The following is a 6,000-nucleotide window of genomic DNA, read 5'->3' on the forward strand; positions in this document are numbered from 1 at the left end:
TATAGCTTTAGTTTTATATTTTATAATGTACAATGCATCACATTGTCAGTGGGCATCCAATGCTCAAATTCTCTCTATAAAAGAGAGTGCATTCCCCTTGTAAGAATATTCAAATATAACAATCAATAACATCAATATATACACAATTTATTCTCTCTCTATCAATTTATCTTACATGGTATCAGAGCTAGGTTAAGAACTTAGTAATTTCGTCGCCTTGGCCGCCCGCCGGACAAACCCAAATTTCCCTAATTTCTTCTTCAATGGCAGATTCTTCAACAACACTTCACCACCAGCAGCACCACCAACTACTCCACTGTCAAGCCACCACCGCTGCAACTCTACAACCGGGCCATCATCACCGATAGCCTCACTCACCTTGGCTGCTTCATGTTCTTCTCAGGCCGAACCTTACACTAATCCAACACCCCAAACCGATATCATCTCTCTCTCTCACTCTCTCTCCCTAAACTGTTATTCTCTCTCATACAATGGATTCCGGCGACGACAGTCCGACGGAAAACACATTCCGGAACCCTCGCCGGATCTCAACCAATTGAAACCTCCATCAACTCCAGCAAGAGGCTCACAGGAAATGATCCATACCAACAACATCATAGCAACTCTCGTCATGATCGTCACGATCTGAATGGCTTTGATCCTCTGCATCAGACATGATCCCTCTCCCTCATGGCCATGGCAGCTACATTTGCAGCAGCAGCAGCAAGACCATGCTCACCAGCCTGCGTTCAAGCTCTGTCCTTCACCGGCGGTGTGCATGATTTTCATGGCAGTCCAGTTCGGTAAACCCAACCACCTGCCCTATCTCTCTCTGTCTAGATCGGGTGCTTCTCTTAGTTCATTTGCACCCTCTCCATGTTGGAGCGTATGATACACAGCTGGTGGAGCACTTCTTCCAGTCTGATCAAACCCAGTGGGCTCACCCGTGGTGAAGGCACAATCATGGACCACTCGCAGGGGCAGCAACCCGAGGCTAAAATCATCTATGGCCTCCACGAAGTCCTTGACATTCCGGCTACTCCCACCGGTGACCTACGCAACAACACACCACCACCTGATCTTCCTCATGGTATCTCTCTAACATCGGAGTCCTCATCCTCAACGAGTCCCTCCTCAGCACCTACAGCTACTGTTACCCGATCTTACTCACCATACTCCACATTTCATCATTACATTCCAAACTTTACACACCACCACCCCTTGTTCCCCACTCTCTCAGTATATATATATATATATATAAAACCCATCATTTATTTTATTATTATTTTGATCAAACCCATGTTCCCCACCCATGCTATTATCATATATTATACCGACATATCAGCCCCTCAATTTAGCAACCACCAAACACAACACAACAAAGCTTCCAATGCTATTATAAAATATTATCTCAAAACATCCACCACCCACTTTTGCCCCACCAGTGCATGCTTCTCGGACAGGGTGCCAGGCACCAATACATGCCACTTTGCACCATACCATCCACCCACTTTTGTCCAAATTCAGATTTTACAGAGGTGCTCAACCTTTTTTTTTATCTTACTTTTTCCATTCTAAACACTAAAAAAAAAAAAAAAAAAAAACAAACAAACAAACAAACAAACAAAAAAAAAAAACTCAACACCACCCCATTACTTTTTCTGCTCCAACACCCTTGTCCCATTCTTGCCATCCAGCTTGCACAACACCCTTGTTTTATTCCCATCAGGGTCTACACCAAAAAAAAAAAAAAAAAAAAACAAAACAAAACTTTTTTTTTAACATCTTCACTCTGTGTTGAGCTGTCTTACTCCACTTTATTAATCCATTTGTTTCAACCTCAAATAGGTTTCTATCTTCACACCTATTTGAGTTTGAGGGGGGGGGTTATACATATATCATGGTGAGCATGGTTACACACCATGCGAACCACCCAAGCCACCCCATGGCGCACTTCCTAAGTCGCCCCCTTGGTGCACCATCCCGGTCAACTGTCAGCTTTTACAATGGTCCGACATGACCCCATAAACTGTCTTCTACATCGGTCTGACACGACCACACAGTGTCTGCTACAATCGGTCCGACATGACCCTGTAAACTATCCCGACATTGATTCCGGTCAGCTTCTACAACGGTCCGACATGACCCCGTAAACTGTCCCGACATTGATTCCGGTCAGCTTCTACAACGGTCCGACATGACCCCGTAAACTGTCCCGACATTGATTCCGGTTAGCTCCTACAACAGTCTGACACAACCATACAGTGTCTTCACCAACGGTTCGACACGACCATACAGTGTCTTCTATCCTATTTTCCTGTTTTGTTACTCTCTCCAAACTCAAGTTGGCTAGTACCTATCCTCCTTGAGTTTGAGGGGGGCTGTTAGTGTATGATTAGCTTTAGCATGCTAGTGTATGATTATGTCTGTTAGTGTATAGCTTTAGCTTTATATCATGTTAGTCTTTAGCTTTAGCTTTATATTTTATAATGTACAATGCATCACACTGTCAGTGGGCATCCAATGCTCAAATTCTCTCTATAAAAGAGAGTGCATTCCCCTTGTAAGAATATTCAAATATAACAATCAATAACATCAATATATACACAATTTATTCTCTCTCTATCAATTTATCTTACAATCTTGATGAAATGATGATTCTTTCAATTAGCAATATGTTTTCTAGAGCAATCAGGATCCTATAAACTGTGTATGCACCAAAAAAATTGTGTTAGAAAGCTATAAATTCATTTTGGGGATGTTATAGCAACCAATAAATGTGGTTGAACTTGTATTACTTTGTGTATTTTGGATTCTGTTCTGTGTAGATGTTGCTTTTATGAATATAACCTTTACTGGAGGATATAGATTTTCGGAGGATCCCTGTAGTTTAGGGTGATATGTAGCATATATGGGTATTGGTGCATGGGATTCAAAGTCAGATGCTCATGAAGGCCCTTCAAGAGCAAGCTTTTGCCTCTTATGATAGTTTGACAGTTGGAAATGGAGATAAGATTATGGAAGTAAAGTGGTGTAAGAAAACCTATGTTACATGGACTCGGGTACGAATGTCGGGTGCGGGTGTGTATCCAAGCGTCAGACATTCATAAATTTAAATCTTAGGATCTTGGGGTACGTATCCAAAATTGGATATGGGTACGGGGATACGTCATATGCACATATATATTGCATATTATATAATATTCTCGGATGAGATGATTTAAATTATGTAGAAATATATTAGAAATTAAATATGATTTAGAAAAAAATATAAAATTTCTATATCTAATTCATGTGGGAGCATGAAAATATTGCTTTACTAACAAATGTGAGTTTCTTTTTCTTCATGTATTGTCACAAATTAAAGTATCTGAGTGTCTAAATTGGGTACGAGCGTCGGACACATATCCCACACCCTTATCCATGTCATATCCGGTGGACACGGGTACTGTGGGGGAAATAGAAGAGTCCATGTAACACAGAAGAAAACTTTTACTTAGCCTCTTACCATGTTCTCCTATTCCCTCATTTATCAGTTTTTATCATTTTTTTTAAGATAAAAATGCACTTAAATCTTTCTTTTTATTTTTATTTTTTCCTTATGGGATAGCAGTTTGGGAGATCTTTGCTCCTGATCCATAGGGATTTGACAAGAAGATTAACAAAAAAAATGAGCAAACTCACTTCGATGGCAGTTGCCATTTGACAAGAAGATTAATCAAAAGAATCTCTCTCTCTCTCTCTCTCTCTCTCTCTCTCTTGTTGGTGGGATTAATCAGGCTTCTACAGAAAATTTTCATCTTGGCTTTCTGTTTGCGGGGAATTAAAAAAACAGTCACATGCCCTGGATGAATTCTTTCGAAGGTATAGTAAGAAGCTCAGTATAAGGTGCCCATTTTCATTTCACTTGGGGCTTTGAGAGGAATTCCTTCTATTTCATCCTAGTTTCATTTCAGTCAGAGCTTTGAGAGGAATTCCTTTTATTTCATTCCTAGTAAGGAAGGTGTGTGATCTATCTCTTGGTAACCAATAGGCATTCTTACTTAATGGTTTCTTCTTTTTTTTAGTATAAGGAAAATCATTAATTACAATATCACCAACAACGATGAAGGGTTGATGATGGTAGGAGATGGCTCCTAAACCATCTTATCGACTAGAGGAAACATTCTTTATATACTTTAATGTGATAAATAAAAAAAAACATGTAATTTATTCAGAGCTTAGGATTCCTTTGCATTACTTGTGTAGGTGAGAATGTTTAGGTTATGAGTCTAAATGCTAATCAATTGCAAATGGGTGATGCTTTGGCGCTAGAAAATCTCCTCGTGTCACCAAACGTTAGTTTTGGAATTCTAATGCTAGAAACTCTCATTGTGACACTATGCCTTGGCTTTGGATTCCACTTGCCTAAGATATTGTTCATGTTTGGGACCAGAACACTTTATGATTTGTGCTTTGCTTTCATGTAAGGAGTCGTTTCTATCTCTCTTCTTTGGGAATTCTTTTATGCCGAACATCATGTAGTTCATTTTTCTTGACACAAATTTTTATAGCCCCCATATCATCATGTCACTTCTTTTTCTTTTTCTTGGTCAAAAGTATCATGTTAATAGAGAGATTAGCCCTACTTGGGTAATACCTTTGATTAATATTAGTTTTTGTCAAAAACTTGTATGGTATTGAAGATCTTTTAGGTTATATTTGATCATTTCGCTATCAATGTGCATTTTTTTACTTTTTCTTTGTTTCCTTCAAATTACATTGCTCTCCTCTCCTAGTGAGATTACTTTCTATGACCCATTTTTCTTTTTCTTTTTAATTATTGGAACTTTCTACCCAAGCCATTTGACAGTTTACCACATAATGGCGATCCCTTATTGATTCATTGTTTGAGCATTGTTGCATAGATATATCATTGTTAGATTTGACTTCTGCATCATTGTTAGATATCATAGTGAAAAATTGTTCAGTAGTCCGGAAACGCTACTTTGACAAATATACGTGATACTCTTAACTAATGAACTTGTGTAAAAAGGGATAGGTGAAACCAATTTTGTCTCCCACTCAGCCGACCAAGATGGATTAAATCGACTTTGTCCTTGTCGTGCCTACTACTTTTATTGATCCTGGAGCATTATGTCTAGACATTGAACCATGTGATCTTGAATTTTTGAACTCCACTAGTTACCATGTTTTGTCTGTACTCTATTGACAAATTTGAAATTTTTTACTTTTTAGGTATTTTTAAACTAAAAGCTTTATATTTTTTTATTAAAAAAAAAAGGATCAAATTTATAGTCAGATGACTTAAAGCCTAGTGCCAAACCAAGCTGCCTTGTAATCTATCAACAATTCAAGTATAGTTTTCTATTTAATTTGATTCAAAGGCAATAAATTAGAAGGAAAATGAAGAGGAAATAACCACACAAAAAAAAAAAAAAAAAAGAAAGAAAGAGGAGGAAAATGAGACCCAAAATCTTGGTTCAGTTGCCAAGAATATTGCAAAGAAGAGTTTGATTATTTTATTTTGTCCATTTGTGTAATAAAAATGAAAATAAAGTTATGAACTTTTTATTTTATTATGCGTGTAAATAAAATTTGTTTGATACATTATTCTCTATTTCTTTCTTGTCTAAACCCACTTGTAACAATCTAAGAAGAGAAAGTGGAAAGGAAAGTGAAATAAAACGGCAACACTATAAATTTAGAATTATTTATTTAGAATTTATTTAAAAATGAGAATTAATAATTTAAATTTATTTTACTTATAAACTTCATATTTTATCAATCTAATCTCCACCACACATATATATTCTTGGTTAATTCTGGGTTTCTAAATTCTGAGTCCCTAGTTTTTTTTGAAAATAAAAACTTCTCGATTATTTTTATTTTTTTTTGTCTTTTTTTTTTTAAAAATCCAAACACAACAGAAAGAGAGATCAATAATTGATTCATATTGATAGTTCAGAATCATGGTCCAACTCCACCGTCCCATTTGAC

Source organism: Camellia sinensis, chromosome 13, assembly GCF_055761805.1.
Source record: "Camellia sinensis isolate YWXY chromosome 13, ASM5576180v1, whole genome shotgun sequence".
In the NCBI taxonomy this organism is placed as follows: domain Eukaryota; kingdom Viridiplantae; phylum Streptophyta; class Magnoliopsida; order Ericales; family Theaceae; genus Camellia; species Camellia sinensis.